Source organism: Danio rerio, chromosome 14 (genome assembly GCF_052040795.2).
Source record: "Danio rerio strain M-AB ecotype USA chromosome 14, GRCz13ab, whole genome shotgun sequence".
NCBI lineage: Eukaryota > Metazoa > Chordata > Actinopteri > Cypriniformes > Danionidae > Danio > Danio rerio.
In genome coordinates, this window is record NC_141034.1 from 30,674,804 (window position 1) to 30,692,055 (window position 17,252).

A 17,252-nucleotide genomic window follows, 5' to 3' on the forward strand; every position below is an offset into this window, starting at 1 on the left:
CTTTGCTCTCCTAAACAAATGTATTGATAATTATGGCAATATTAAACACATTTCTTTTTCATCAATCAAAACTACAAACTTTTTTGCACAGGTAAAACAAGCAGATGACACAGGCAGTCCGACACATGCACACACCAAGTGCAAAAACAGTATTTTACTATGTACTTTGTTGAATGGAAGAAGAGTAACATTTTAAACCACTGTAATTTGTTGTGGTTTTGTGGCTCTTAAGAGCGCGGCGATCAGTTAACTGTCGGCTGAACACTGTCCCTTTAAGAGCTCACAGTGCTGAGCAGCGCCGTGCACTGAAACCTCCGGTATAACAAACACAACTATCAGCAGCTCAACACTCAAACTTTCTCCACCACATCTCACATTATTGGAGTTTACAACGCTCCAGCATCAACACAGCGACAAAACACGGGAATATGTGACGCGAATCAACAACGGTAAGGTGCTATTTACAATCCTTTTACATTCCAGTTGACATCTAACGTTAAGTTAGATATCGCATAGCGGTTGGTTTGATTCCACATCTAAACGCTCATCAGAGTGTGTATTGAGGTGTTTCAACTTTTAGTTTCATTTTATTATTATAAGTTAACTCATTTCTTGCAAACGATATAAATTGGTGTTCTAAAGGTACCCCAGGTTTTGTTCAGAAGTTATATTGCAGAAGCTGTCATGTACTTTTTTTTTGGTAGTGGTCGCTAACGTTAGTTTAACCATTAGCCAGGATTGTTGACTGTTCAGATGAAACTGCATTGATTCTCGTTTCAGGATCAGCAGCAGAAGCAGCAGTCATGTAGTCAGCATGTACTGTACTGTGCTGTACTGTGGTGTGTGAGATTGGCAGGGTGTGTTTTTACTCACTGAGGAATCCGATATCCACAGGCTTTACACTCGCTGAATGTCACAGTTTGGTTTAAACTGAATTAGAAACACCCAGATATAATTTGCCAGTTCCTCACAGACACAACATTTGTGGGAGTCACCGGGGATTGTGCTAGAATAACATGCCATTTTGGAGGCCCCTGCAGAAATCATTTCCATTCAGCAAACTTACATGGGGAGAAACTTTACATACACACCCACCACTTTTATAGTAGCCTACATGCATAGTTGTAATTATTTTTTTTTTATTAAACTCATGTATGCCATATGTCTGTCTGAGCAGATTCCCAAATGCAGATTAAGTTCTCACGACATGGACGACTGTATTAATTGTGATAAATCTCTTGTTGCATAATCTGACCTGTATTTCTCTCAGTGCTTTTTAAGACACTTGGAGGATGGGAAGTTTTCTCGAAAATTGTAGAGATTTTGCCTTCGACATGTCAATTTAATACAGCTTTTTTATTTAGTGTGATTATTAACAAAGTATTCCTGACATAAACTTTATCTGGGTAATCGGATTCTTCTTTTTAGATGTAAATGAAAAAATGGCTATAATATAATATAATATAATATAATATAATATAATATAATAATGCATTGAAATATTGCATTGAATAAATAATAATACAATATATAAATAGCATAATTATTTTTGCTTTTTTATCAAGTTTATAATTAATTGATTATTATAATGTATTATAGTCACTTATAATATATTTATAATATAGTAACATGACTTTTTATAATGCTGTGGAGTGCAGACATTTTTAGTCAGACGTAGTCAGTAATGGAATCTAGATAATTAACTTTAGGTAATGTATTCTGACTGCTTTTGGATTACTTTTAGATTACTTACTTTTTTCATGCTGTTTATTAAATTCAGCATGGTTATTCTATTTGGTACAGAGGCCAAGAGAGATTAACACGCTGCAATTTAAGAAAACACTTGCAATTACAAAAACACCAGCAAATTAAGAAACGATCTTCATCAGTTTGACAACACGCGTGTTGCAAATTCTCACAACACAAACAACTGAAGAAACGTGCTGCATTTTGTTACAACACAAACAATTGAAGAAACATGCTGAATTTTGTTACAACACAAACAACTAAAGAAACCTGCTGCGTTTTGTCACAACACAAAAACTGAAGAAGCACGCTGCGTTTGGTCACAGCACAAACAATGGAAGAAACACGCTGCATTTTGTTACAACACAAACAACTGAAGAAACGTGCTGCATTTTGTTACAATACAAAGAATTGAAGAAACGTGCTGCGTTTTAATTCAACACAAACACTTTAAGAAACACACTGCATTTGGTCACAACACAAACAACTGAAGAAACGTGCTGCGTTTTGTTACAACAAACAATCAAAGAAACGTGCTGCGTTTTAAAACAACACAAACAATTCAAGAAACACGCTGCATTTGGTCACAACGCAAACAATTGAAGAAACACACAGCATTTGGTCACAACTCAAACAACTTTAAAAATGCAACATTTTCATTAATCATCAATTAGGCTAATAATTTACAAAAGACAATGAAATGGTGTAATCAGCATTAAAATAAACAAAAAAATCTCACCTTTCAAAGACCATCAACAACTTCACTGAGCAACAGCCACGACATAACACATACATATCTCAGCAGGGTCTGTCATGTTTTTGGGTCCCCTTGAAACATTTCTCTTGTGTTAAGTAGATATTAGCAAGTGTTGTGACAAAATGCACCGAGTTTCTTTAGTTGTTTGTGAGAATTTGCAACGTGTGTCGTCAAACTCATGAAAATCGGTTCTTAATTTGCTGGTGTTTTTGTAATTGCATATATTTTCGGATTATGTATTTCAGATGATATGTAAAAAGGTATTATTTTGCACAACATGCCTCAAAATTCTTTAAATTGTCCCATTTTTATATTTAAACAAAGAATAGAACTTGTAACTTGTAAAAAAGTTAAATTAGAAAAAAAAGTAATTTGATGGGATAAGTAATTTGCACATATTTGTTGGTTATTTGTTGTGATGTATATTATTTGCATCTTAATGCAAGTCTCTTTTATTCAAGAAACATGCATCATCGTCATCATCATCAATACCATCATGTGTTTAATTTTGCAAATATGGTTCACAAAGGTTACAGGAAATGTAAATGGACTCATGTTAACTGTTCACCAAAATAAAACAGAATTGACAGAACAGACTGCAAAACACACACTGACATTTACAGAAATACAACATACAGTGCTCAGCATATATGAGTACACCCTTCACAAATCTCTCATTTAGATTAATATTTTCCATCGGAAGCTTTACAATATTATGTTCAAACATATACATTGGATTAGTCACTACTGAAGCCAAATCTGGAGCTTATCTAACAAAATAACTTACGATAACAGTCTAAAATTAGTACACCAACATTTATATGTTAAAAATATTATTGTTATTTTTTTAAAGAGCTCAAGAACTCAAGAGAAACAAAAAAATGTATAAAATTATGTGGAAATGTTGTTTGTATTTTTTTCCCAGCATTAAACATTAATTTAAATGTATTTTCTTTTTATTTCTGAAGATGTTTGGGTTCCTAAATATTATTTTAATAAATATATATGCTTAATAAATATGTTTTGTTTAAATGCACCAAAATATATGACCAATATTCACTTTTTTATTTAGTTATTATATATTTTTTTAAATATTTATTTGAATATTGATGTTTGCAATTGCATGTGTTGTGTTGACTGATATTTTTTTAGTTAGCCATTTTTGTTGGCCAGTAAGAGATCTGATATGGCTTTAATGTTAAAGCGCAAAGTATGTTATCTTACAACAGTGCGGTTTCAATCCAGTTAGGCGAGGGTCTGTCATATTAATACACAAGTGTGTTCTGTCATCTCAGCTACGCGGCCTCCACCAGTAGTGAACAATGACGTATTGTGTCACACAATAGTGCTTCACTGTTATTTATACACACCCCCCAGCACACTGCATCCCAAAAGCCTCCTTGATTCCTGCGTTTCACAAATTGCTTTTGACTCTACAGCTTCCACTAATTGTTCATTCTGGAAGCCCAGGGATGTTTGAGTAGGATATGAGAGGGAAAGATGTTTGGAGATGTTTTTTTTCTCTTTTGGCAGAGTCACAGCCCACAGAAAGGTGCAATCAACAGGTCATGAAGCATTTATTAAAGTAACAACAAGTGGTCATGTGATGGAATAACTACAAGTAAAGAGAACTGTATGCTCACTTGAACCACATTCTTTTACTGTCCTCTCACGAGAACGAATTACATTAGCTGAGGCCTTATTTGATTTATGTGTTAGTGCCATTTATTGGATGATGTGCTAATGCCTTAATTTCCTGTTGCACATAGAGCTTGGGTGTTCAGAATCTCCAAAGTGCGGCTTTTCGAACCTCTCGAGACTCTGAACATAATTTAAAATGCAAATAGTAATTTTAATTCTGATTACTGCTGAGTGCTACATGGGATTGTTCTGTCAGGGAAATGTTTTCCTGTCCATTACATTCTAGGGAACTTGTCCATTCCATTCCATTCCATTGTGGTTTTAGATAGCACAGTTTTTTCAAATGAATTTCCTATGAATTGAAAGGGTGGAATCGAAACGACGTTTAAGAATGTAGCAGCATAATGCAAGTAATGAGTTGCCCTCACCAACCTTACTGAAACTTCAAAACCTGAGAGAAAATGAAGTGCATCAAGAGTAGGCACGGGATGATAACCGTTTTCAAGGTATACTGCAGTTTGGTAAAGGTTTTAAAACCGTCCAAAATTTCTGCTATACCATTCCTACTGTATGTGTAAGATTTTTTTATTTATGTTTTTAGTTTTTAACTTTTAGGGCAACAGTATCTCCACCAGAAAAGATCTTCAAAGATGACATTTTAAATTGTATAAAAAGAAATCAGTGTTTCTGAAACTAATCAAGACAGCAGAAGTCAAGGCTTCATTTGAATTATTAGGCCTGAGATTACTGCTCTAAAATATTATAAATGTTTCACAAAATAAAATATAATGTGTTCAAAGAGGAAAACATTGTTTTTTTTTACCCAGACATCTAAAAAGAATATATTTTAGAGACGTAATCACAATACTATTAATATCTAAAATTATCATGCCATTAGAATCTTATACCAGCCCATGCCTGAACAAGAGTGTGCAAATTATTAATATAACCAACTGCTTTTCTTTTCTTTTTTTTAAAGTCTTTATGTGTGGCTTGGCATTAGAATGCATTATGATCTATGTAAAATAAATAAATAAAAATGTAAAGCATGCATGTACAACATGTGTAATTAAAATTACAGCATGTCCTGCTTGAGTTACTTGATTTTTGGGAGACCTGCCAAAATGTGTCCAGGCAAAAAAGACTAGAGGAATAAATCTACGTTGCAGACATGCCAATTTAGGAGAGCTAAAAGAGACAGTTCACATAAACTGTCTGTGTCATCGTTTACTTATCCTCGTGTAGTTCCAAAACCACGAGGCCTTCTTTTATCTTTAGAACACAAATAAAGACTTTTTAAAATGAAACCTGAGAACTTTCTGTTTCTTACTTGAAAGTATATTGACAACTCTTGATGCTTTTATAAAATTAAAGAAATGAATAAGCATCAATTTATTCCAAGCCTTCTAAAGATACCTGCTTGCTTCTTGTTTACTTTAGTGTTGTGTGTTAAGCAAGTGTGGATCCATCATTCCACATTTTTAACTTATTTGTTGTATAGTGTTCGAGGATCATATAAAACTGTTATATTTCTTACATTAGCATCATTTCTTGGTTCATAAACGTTTCCAATAGTCTTTTTATTATACATTTTGAACCTGCAAATTTTGCCTGCAGAGACTTCCAGTGGATTGATAAATGATAATGATTTTGGGTTTTTCAAAGATGTCTCTTGTATTTGAAAATGACATGGTCATTACATTTTGACAGAGTGAAATTTTTGTTGAACTAACACTAGATAGTTCAGATAAATGGAATATAACAGGAAATACACTTTGAGTTTTGTACTGACACACCCAACTATAACAGGTTTTAAATGTGCAAAAAAAAAAAAAAAAAACTGTGAAGGTGATGCTAGATGCAAGTCAAAATGAACTTGGAAATTGGCCTTTCTTTTTTTTGAACATTATTTATTGGGTTTTTCCAAATTAAACACAAAATACAACAAAGTGCACAATAATTTAAATTATAATGTAAATACCTGCTCCAAACCTCCAACCCGTAGTGCCACAAGTAAATCATGAATTAAATTAAACAAGAAAACATTAAAAAGTCAGGTTCTATCTAAGCATTCTGTCCTGTTATACCCAAGTAAGAAATAAAGCTGCCCTAGTAATTGACAAACAGATCTTGCCGCCTTTTCAAACAAAATGCACTTTTTTCCAATGGCGTATAAAATGACACTTCTTTAATCAACAGGAAAGTTGAAGGTGGTTTAGAATCTTTCCATCTCAAAGTCATATATTTTAGCAGGTTGCTAGTAGGGCTAGTCTGATAAACCTCAGATTAATGCTTTGTTGATCAAGTAGTGTAGTGTCTCTTAAGAGAGTAATGGTGCTTTCACACCTGTGAATCGATTCAGTTGTTCCGAACAGAGCTTACTATTGTTACATTGTTGCTCTTTGCTCTTGGTGCGGTTCGCTTTCACACGGCAAGATTTCTAAACGGACCAAGATAGCTAAAACAAGTCTATTTTATTTTTTAAGTTTATTTTGCAGAGTCTCGCTCAGCTGTCAGGGGAGGTGATGGTTTGGTGGTGTTTATCAAGGTTCGCGCGACGTGTCTGCAGAGCAAGGAGGGATGCGGTGGGGAGGGGTGGGTGCACAATGTATTAAAGAACTGGGAGGGAGACGCACGATTTCCAGGAGATTATCAGTCATTTGCGGGCATTCGGGAGTCTCTGTGCTTTGCGGGAGACTCCTCAAACTTCCGGAAAACTCGGGATGTCTGTAATGACCTTCCGCCCTACTCATAATTCTCTCTTTACATAGCCATATTTCTATTGCATATCCATAAAACACTGTGATATAATCGGGCTTGGATCGTATCTCTTTCTCACTACAATCGATTCGCTCCAGAGTTCGTTTCAATTGAGCCGAGACCACCTCATGCAAGCGATCTCGGAGCGATTGTTTTGGCACGGATCCTAGCGCGATTGGTGGATTCACATATGCCAAACGAACCGTGCTAACTGGGCAAACGAGACAGGTTCCGAAACAAAAGTGTAGGTGTGAAAGCACCCTAAGTCAAGGCTCTCTAGGCACATTGCCTACAACTATGGCATTAATCTCCACAGCAGGTCGCGACACCGCACACACCAGAGGTTCACATTGGTGTGGAAACTACTCAGGTGGTGCTCTGTGGCGCGTCAGAAATATGAACAGTGTCCTTAATCGTAGCTGGGTGCTGCAGACAGCCAAGTGGTATTCACTGCAGAGCCACTTGGGCAGAGCTGAGCTCCAGCTCCTTCTTCCTTGCACTACATCTACAAGTGATGTCACTGGGAGTTGGGGTTAGGGGTGGGGTGGGAATACGCATTAAAACAGCTTATAGGAGGAGGAGTTGTAGCTCAAGCTCCCCCTCACTGGAGCTCAAGTGGCTCTGCAGTGAGCAGTGTCTCCGAACAGCTGCTGACTTGCGGCATAAGTGTGCGAACCCTGATAGAAATCTATGATTAGAATTCTAAAATGCATGACACCGCATGGCGCAGAGTGTTGCCAAGAGGCACATTCGGTGTGCGACCTCCTTAAGACCTCTTTTCAATATTTTTCTATGTCAGGCCAAGACCACAGGATATGAAGGAGAGTCCATCTATCTGCTTTGCATCTAGGACAAAGCTCAATGATTGGCCTTTCTGTGAAATTTCAATTACAAATATTTCCCAAGTGATGTTGAACAGACCAAGGACATTTCAATTACTAAAATATTTTATTTCGGGGAAAATCCTTTTTTTGGGCTGGAATAAAAGTTTTTTTTTTACATTTTAAAGTCAGTATTATTAGCATGCTTAAGAACTAAATATATTTATTGTCTAAACAAAGAAACACTAGTCCAATAACTTGCCTTATTATTCTAGCTAGTTAACATAATAACCTACAGTAGTTAACTTTTTAAATTGCACTTAAAGCTGAACATGCTGCATCCCAATTCATAAACTATCTATCCTAAATAGTATTCAAAAATAGAATTAGTATCAATAAATGTTGAAAAGAGTATGTCAAAGGTTCCCGGATGGTCTACTATTTCTAGTAGAAGTGTAGAAGCGTCTATACTCTTAACTGCTAATGTTGCCAAAAAAGTGTAAACAAACTAAAAACATGGCAGGTGTGCGAGACCAACCGTCAAGTAGAGAAGCTTTGCTAAAATTGTTCGAATTACTATCAATTAATATCTAGCCCACTGGAAAATATTTAAATCCCATTTTCCATGTAATATTTAATCTACAACATTAATGTGAACTTATATAGACGTGTTTGAACGCGTCATTCAACTTCTGAATGAATAATTATCCAAAGATCTGAGTATATTTCTCTGAATGACAGACATGTGAACGACCTGCTGCTGCTTCTCCAATAGGGGAGTTAATTATATGTGAAAGAAATGTGGAGGATGTGTCGAGATCATTGATGGATGACGATGACGGGATGTAACTAAACATCATAATGGTCTGTTAATGAGGATGCAGTATGTCCCATAGTTTGCATAGTTTACTGTTACAGTGCGAATTTAGACCCAACACTAGTGTCTTGCAAAACACGGTTACCATGGTACCATTACCATGGCAAGGACAAAAGTAATTAACATGCTTGTAATTTTCCATACGGGATGATGGTTTATGTTAGTAAACTAAGTCTTTTTTACTCAAGAAACATGCGTCATCCCTGGCTTTGTGTGGCAGTTTGGTTCCAAATGGGTACAGGAAATGTGCATGTTGTCTCATTGCAATGGGTGCCTCTTTTATTGCATAAACCCAATGTAGATGACAACCCTGTAAATGACAGGCTTATTCTGATTTCCAAACCTTTTCATGGTTTCAGATTCATGTATCATGCACATTATCTGTTTTCCTCTAGCACGGGACAGAGGAGGAGGGTTTTGTTTGAGGGACAGCTGTATCCTGTGTATTCAGTAGTTCGGAGAAAACCCAGATCGGCCATCAAGATAAATATAGTTGGGGCGGGGCAGAAAGAGCAGAGCAGGGCACGGTTTTCCCACCAAAATACATGTTTGTTTGTTTGTTTGAGATGGTGGCCATTTTGCTCTGTGTTTACCGCCTCAGTCAAGATTTGGAGAATGATTTAAACACACAGATATGTTGCAGCTTGGTGTCCTGCTGTTTTCAGCAACCATCTTTACCTTCTCTAGACATTCATTTACGAGAACAGGCCTGTCCGAGAGCATCTCCTCAATCCTCAAGGCTCTTATCTGCAGGCGTCCCTTCCCCCGGCATCCCCAGGGCACACCGTAGTGGGAATGCGGTCATTAGACAAACACTGCCCCGTTTATAGTTTGCTGTTCCATTGCCTTCATTACACTGTTTTAGAAGATTCTACAGTGTTTGGGATGGTTGTATTTTTTAAATTAAGCTTTGTACTCATTAGGCCAGGCCCGGTATACTTTTTTGACGGTATAATAACCTTGGATAAAAATATCCTGGTTTCGCGATATCTAGGTATTGTGATTATTGCTCTAAAATAAGTTCTTTTTGTACATGTCTAAATTGACATTTGCAATTCTAGGCTGAAACGAGTCACTCCAAAAGTTATAACAGTTGTTATAACTTTTGGAATTGACCACTAACACTTGCAGTTTGGATGTAGCCAAAGTGTAATGGCTTCCTGTGCTACTGGTTTCTTTGCAGAATTTCTGTTTCCCATGTAATTTTAAGTTCTTCTTTTTGTATTCAGCTGTCTCATCCACAGCCATGTCTGGACACCTTTTAAAATATGTTTATGCAAAGAAGGAAGATTTAAAATTTTTAATGTGTGCATACTACCTAGTTGATTTGTTTGTCTCTGCATTCAGCTTTTGTTTGCGTTGTTGTAAAATTGGGTTGCATGCAGGCTTGCATTGTGTACAAAAATCTGCAGAAACTCCTGATAAAAATTATATAAAATTCACTGCATACATAGTGTTCTCAATGCAGACAGCTGAAGTATATTTAAAGGGAACCTATTTGACCCCTTTTTCAAGATTTAAGATGAGTGTTTTGTGTCTCCAGAATGTGTCTGTAAAGTTTCAGCTCAAAACACCCATCAGATTATTTATTATACCTTTAAGAATATTGGAATTTTCTGCTCTCAACTCAATGTAGCTGTTTTTGTTGCCTGTGCCTTTAATGCTAGTACTCACCACCCACCGTTCTCAAGTGCCTGTCAGAGTGAGTCTTCCGTCTCCGTCTCTATCAGATAAACGGCACAGTGACAGACATGAAGAAAGTAGATCTCATGTAATGTTTGTGAGAAATTAAGTTAATTCAGCTGTCTGACCCCGTCTGGACCAAAAAGCTGCGCTTAAACCCACTAAACAGGTGACAGCTAAGTGAAAGGAGAATATACTTTATGCATCTGCGTGAGAGGATGTACCCTTCCATAACCACAGGTGGCAGTAATCTGTATTGCCATTCCACTGTAAACAAGCCAGCGTTTACATACATTTTCACTTATTACTCACCACAGAGGGATTCAAAATATGTCTGATAATCTGATAATCCATACCATTTGGAAATATTTAAGAATTAGAATAAAAATACAACCAGCTGCTTTGTGTTCCTTATTGCGTTGTTTGCTTAGTGTCATCACATCAGTTTTTGTTCTCATACTCTTATTCGCAGCCAATCAGAGTACTCTTTCATCGACAGCCAGTGCCAATTCTGTTACGTTTTATTAGCTGTACATGCACAATGCTGATGTGCTATTGCAGGCTTTGAAAGAAATCTGTCTGTTATTGCTGAATACTTGTTGGATGTAATAAATAAGACTGTCAGTATGAAGAACTCAACTCGGTTTTATTTCTAAAGCACTTTAAACATAGCACAATGGCCACTATAATGCTGTACATAAAAACACTTAATAAATACAAACTAGCAAACAGCCCAAATACATAAACTTGGTATATCAGCAGAAACATCTAATGTCTCTATTTTGCATCTGGTGTGTCCATTCTACATGGGGATTTGTGCAAATTCTCTCTAATGTGAGCCTAACGAGAGGTTACATGTGGAATACAAGAAACAAACTAGCCTGACAGAAGCTAAGCGGCAGCCCAATACTACCAAGAGACCGACTGTCAGCTTGGTGTGTGCCAGCATTTAAACACCCTCCGTCTCAACCTGCCTGGTACAGTAGCCATGACTTAAACATGCGTTTTTGGTTAAACAGGGGATTGATTGATAGATTCGAGAGGATCACTAAAATTGTTTTGATGGTGCCCAGGAGGCTCAGTGTTGACTCTCTTTGGGGAGGAGATACCCAATGAGTGATATGCTTATAATGAACAAAAAGCTGGGTTACAAACTTGACCTTTTACCAACAATCAGTTTGTCTAATTGTGGTTTTGACTTTTCGGCTTCCTTTTCTCTTACAAAATTGTCCCAGTGTTACCCGCACAACTGTAGTACATATGGCTATGAGTTAAAATGAACCCTGGGAATCTATTAGTGTACTACTTAATGTGTTGTGTTACTGACTCTTGGTGACTCTTGTACGCTTGTGCATGACACTATTTTACCAGAAAATGCTAACTTTTTCAAATGGGTTTGAACATGCAAGCTTTTTTGAAAATAAATAAAATAAAACGACCACACTTTAAAAAAAAAGTTTTCTTAGTTAATGTTCGTTAATGTATTTACTAACATGAACTATGAACGAGCAATGCTTGTACAGCAAGCATTAGTCATAGTTCAAAATTTACTATAGCACTATAAAATCCCAAGTTGTGCAGTTTATGCACACAGAGTTAACAAGAACGAACAACGTTATTTAAAAAACAAATGTTAAAAAAGATGATTAAATACTGTAATGTATTGTTTGTTGATGTTAGTAATACATAAAGTAACATTAATGAAGCATTATTGTAAAGTATTAACATCACATCTGTCTTCATGTGAATAAAAACGAGACTTTGTTAAAATGGTGACCTTATGCTCATGCATGTTATGTTATGCATTCAGTCTAAAGAAGGAGTACTTGACAACCAAAACAACACATTTGTACTGCAGGACTGCAAATGTGCAGGTGTGAAGTGTTTTTTTACAAAGTGACATCACCAACTACTGGCCTAACATGTTTAATAGAGCATTTAGCCATCAGTCATCTGTATGTCAACCTTTTCAAAGGAAATTATTTTCTGTTAGTCTTTTTCAGACAAACATACCCTTACTCTTAATATGACAAGTTAGAATGTTAAAATTCCATTAATGTGCTGCTGATAGAAATGGTACTTCGTCTGACAATGAAACACCAACTCTTTTCTATAATGACCTGCTCAATCAATATTGTAGGGCTGCAAACAAGGAACACTGCACAATGTGATAGGTAATGCTGTTTGGGGCATTAAACAATTTTACAAATACCAGTAAACTGACTACCACAAACTAGGGGTGTAATGACACACGTCCAACTCCCAAACCATTATCTTTATATTTTGTTAGGGCTGGGTGATTAATTGAAAAGTCATCGAAATCGACATTCAGAACCTTTAATCAATGTAATTTTTCCAGGTATATTTTTTCACGTGATTCTTCTCCGGCTGGTTTATACTTCTGCGTTGAGCGCACACGTATGATCTGGTGCAGCCTTAATGCGGTCACACACCCTACTATACTATGGTACCCCATACCTTCTAATTTTAATATGAAAAACATTGAAAATTATTTATTTTTCTTTTCAAAAGTGCAAGTTATTTATTTTTACTTTTTTATAAGAATAAACTGACTATTGGTTTAAGGCAATAGGTGTTTTCATTTCATTTGTTCAAAGTTGATGTAAATAAATAAAAATAAATAAATAAATAATAAAATAAATAAAATAAAATACAAATAAATGATATATATATATATATATATATATATATATATATATATATATATATCTCGTTTATTAATCGTAATCGAGTTAAAATGTTCAATTAATGAAGATTATGATTTTAGGCCAAATCGCCCAACCCTTTACTTTACGGTGTGTTATAAAAACAGAGTGTAATATTAGTATTAGTAGTAAATAGTAGTAAACTATTTTTATTTCTCAAAGGCTGTGCTATGGTAAAATATATATATATATATATATATATATATATATATATATATATATATATATATATATATATATATATATATATATATATATATATATATATATATATATATATATAGGCTTACTGTTCTCTGTTATGCAAAATTTTGACTTTGGTTGTTGGAATTGAATAGACTTAAAATTGGTCCTGTCTTCAATGCACAGGACAGTGATGAGATCAGAATACCCCTATTTATAGTTCTAAACATTTTAACATTTATTATGAGCCACATGTGCTTATAAAAAGATAATTTTTAATGGTAAAACCAGACTGAACAAAATTTACATCTTTATTATATTATTACTTTATTATTAATCTGTTATTCACAGCAGAAGCAAATGCTTTCAAGCATGTTGACATATGTGTAGACATGGGTTTTCTTTCTCTTTGTGACAAACAAATCCCCATGTGCATCAGCTCGCATGCGATTTCATGGCTGTGAAACGTCAACATGCAACATAATACACGAAGACAGAATTTATCATTTTAGGTGAATTATAGCCTCTAAATGCAGCAAGCTGACTCTTAAAAAACCAAACAAAAAATTTTTAGTTGGTAATTTCTTGATATTATTATTTTTCATTTACAAAAGTTTTTTTGCCTAAAAACTTTGCATCTGAATGGGAAACTTCTTGAAAGGTTTAACCAGAAATAAATGTCAACATTTTTTTCTCCATTTCCCTACAACAGTTTTTATTTATTTATTTTATTCCAAGCCATTAATATCACGAGTCGTGTTGCTTACATCAGCTAAATACAGCGACTTTTATGTTGTTTATTTTGTGATTTCTCAATATTTGATTTATCATTACACCCGTGCCACAAATAAACCACTTTTATTGCCCATAAACTTTGCCTCTGAAAGGTAATTTTCTTAAAAAAAATGTCAATTTATTTCTTTATTTCCTGACAATAGTTCTTTTCTAAAACTCCAAACTATGCTTTGTGGTGGTGCAAGCTGTAAGTAAATCACGGCCCCAAATGTGCTGCCACTGCTTTGGCTTTATGATGACAGTCTTGCTCTAGAGAGTTTTAGTGCATTGCTACTAAGGGGGAAAAGACAACACCCGGACCCGTTTCTCTCCTTTCCTCAGGTCACACTTTATCAGTCCACCTCACAAGCTTCCTGCCTCCCCCCTTGCCATGGGATCCGGTGAATCAGAGCCAAAGGTTAGCATCCAGAGTCCAGACAAAGGAAGACGAGGATATGACTCATCAACCTTTTTTAACAGCATTCTAACGTCTGCTTTTCTACTCCGACTCAGAGCTGTTGAGTGAAACCGACCCTGTTGACGTTATCGAGGCTTTTTAAACATTTCTGACTTTCTTATTGTGTTTTATAATTGAGTGATTGTGATTTGAACACACGCTCAACTATTTGAGATGCCCTTGATGGAGAACACTGTGCATCCTTTGTGGATTTGAGTCGCAATGAGAGTTTATCCAATCATCACACCCACCCATTAGGCTCCGCCCCTGCCGGAGGTCAAGGAATGTAGCAGCTCTCTGTTCCTGGGTTTGGTCGTGTGTGCCATTGGAAGCCCTGAGATTCCTCCTAAGTCACTGTTCTCAATTTCACAAGCAAGCAGTCAGGAAAGTGTCAGAAATGTTTATAGAAAACATTCACACAGGATCGCTCCCAAAGTTATGCCATCCCAGCTGAAGGAGCTTTGCCCCACCCACAAGGAGATTTTGGCCCAGGCCCACCCAGTGGAGTTGACTGCTAGTTCCCTCATGTTGACCATGCTTTCAACAGCATTCCCTCAATGAATGGAGACTTCTAAAAATAGCCAAATGGAATATGGCTTTATTGTGTCAGGTCCTGCATTTTCTCTGTGTGCTGCAACTTATCGTGATTTTCAATTCTGTAGTTGTGTTTTTACTCTGAATGCCCAGTTTCAGAGGGTATAAAGATTTGTTTGATTGTTTTGTTCCAGTTCTGTGGTTTAATGAGGCTATGAAAGGGCAGAAGGGTCTGGAAATGTCAGGGTGATTCAGCCTCAGCCTGCTGAAAAATGCTCTTTGTCATAAAATCCGTACCGAGTCTGTCAGCCATGACTTGTCAAATTTAGAGATATTTTGTTAGGTATTATAAATTTAGGTATTACCCTTTACACTATTACCTAATACCCATTTATTACCCATTTAGTTGTTTTGTTAGATTTATTTATATTATTCTAGGGTTAAGCTTACCAAATTATACCCCTCTATCTCCTTCAAATGTAACAAATGTGAACCATGCAGAAGGGTCCTTAAGACTCCTTTTTTATCATGCTCAAACGAATTTTGGAGTAAAATTTTTAGATTCTCCTCAAAGGAGAGACTTAAGCTGCATCCCAAATGGCACAATATACACTATGCAGCACTAGTACTTATGTACTTACACACTCAACATCGTAGTACTGTATATGTATGTAGTGTCGTCCCAAATGGAACACTAACAGTTTTTTTACTAAGCAGAAATTCAAACCAGATGACGTTTGATGGTCGCCAAATAAGTGAAATAAATGACCAAACTACCAAATAATATCATGATAAAATACCATACTAAAATCACTGCGAGCCAAGTAGTATGTCTGAATTGATAGAATTTGAAAATCAGTACATGAGAAGTATTCGGATGACCTACTACTTCTGGTGAGATTCTGAAGTGCGAATCGGATGGACGCTGCACTTTTCCATAATGCCTTGCGAGAGAATTTATGAATTGGAGTGAAGCGACGCAACTGACAGGGGTAGGTCACATGATCATGACAAAATAGCAGAAGTAGTACGTTTGAGTTCCATTCATACTGCTCACTCGGGCTGTGCGATTTGGGGAAAATATCAATTTTTTTTTTTTTGACTTTGCGATTTCGATTTGATTCGTGATTTAATTTTGTAGTCAAACTTTAGCTCAATATTTTGTATCGTAGCTTCTTACTGCTAAAATGCAGTTAAACAAAAGAACTGAAAAGATATTAACTAACTCCAGCTTATAATCAAAATGGTTTATGAATATTCAGAAATGAAACACTAATTTTTTACTAGAGCAAACAAACAGTAATGAGTTATGGCTTTAGATATCTCCAGGTGTTGTCGTGATGTTTTTTCATGTGGTGTGATAACTGCAAACAACTGTGAAATTGTGTGAGGCAACATTTCTGCTACAGCTCTTGCAAATTACCGTTTTTTTAGTGAATGGGACTTAAAAAGCCTCTGAAGCTGCAGATGCCATCATCCCATTAGACCGCACTTTCCTATTTGTTTTATTGTGGGCTTTCCGCCTAGTTTGGTTGCGCAATTCTGATTGGGCAGAACAAAAGTGTGCTCACTCAGTTGGCTAGTAAGACTATCACACTCAGACGGCAGTCAGGTATTTTCTCTGGTGGTGGAAAACTAAATAATACATACACAGTTGAAGTCAGAATTATTCGCCCCCCTGTTTAATTTTTTCCTCAATTTCTGTTTAACGGACATAAGATTTTTCTAATTTCTAAACATGATAGTTTTAATAACTCATCTCTAATAACTGATTTATTTTATCTTTGCCATGATGACAGTCCATAATCTTTTACTAGATATTTTTCAAGGAGATTCTATACAGCTTAAAGTGACATTTAAAGGCTTAACTAGGTTAACTGGGCAGGATAGGGTAATTAGGCGTTATTGTATAACGATGGTTTGTTCTGTAGACAAGCGAAAAAAATAGCTTAAAGGGGCTAATAATTTTGTCCTTATAATTATAAAACTGCTTTTATTCTAGCCAAAATAAAATAAAAATAGGAGACTTTTCTAGAAGAAAAATATTTTCAGACATACTGTAAAATTCCTTGCTCTGTTAAACATCATTTGGGAAATATTTAAAAAAGAAAAACTATTCAATAATAATTCTGACCTTAACTGTATATTTCATATCGCAGCCTCTTGTGATAAGCTAATCTTAACGTTTCAAATCGTGATTGCGATTCAATTTCGATTAATTGCATAGCCCCACGGCTCACATTCATATACTGTATAGAACATACTTTTCTAATGGCCAAGTAGTGTTTAAATT

General features: G+C 35.8%; 1 protein-coding gene across 7 annotated transcripts in view; it reads left to right on the forward strand.

Moving 5' to 3' along the window:
* The first annotated feature begins 274 nt into the window (after positions 1-274).
* The window catches only part of arap3 (ArfGAP with RhoGAP domain, ankyrin repeat and PH domain 3), a 59,276-nt gene continuing 42,298 nt past the window's right edge, over positions 275-17,252 (forward strand). For all 7 annotated transcript variants that reach the window (XR_015507522.1, XR_015507523.1, XR_015507524.1 and 4 more), the window contains exon 1: positions 275-449. The gene's annotated coding sequence lies outside the window, so the exon portion shown is untranslated. The remainder of the gene's footprint in view (positions 450-17,252) is intronic.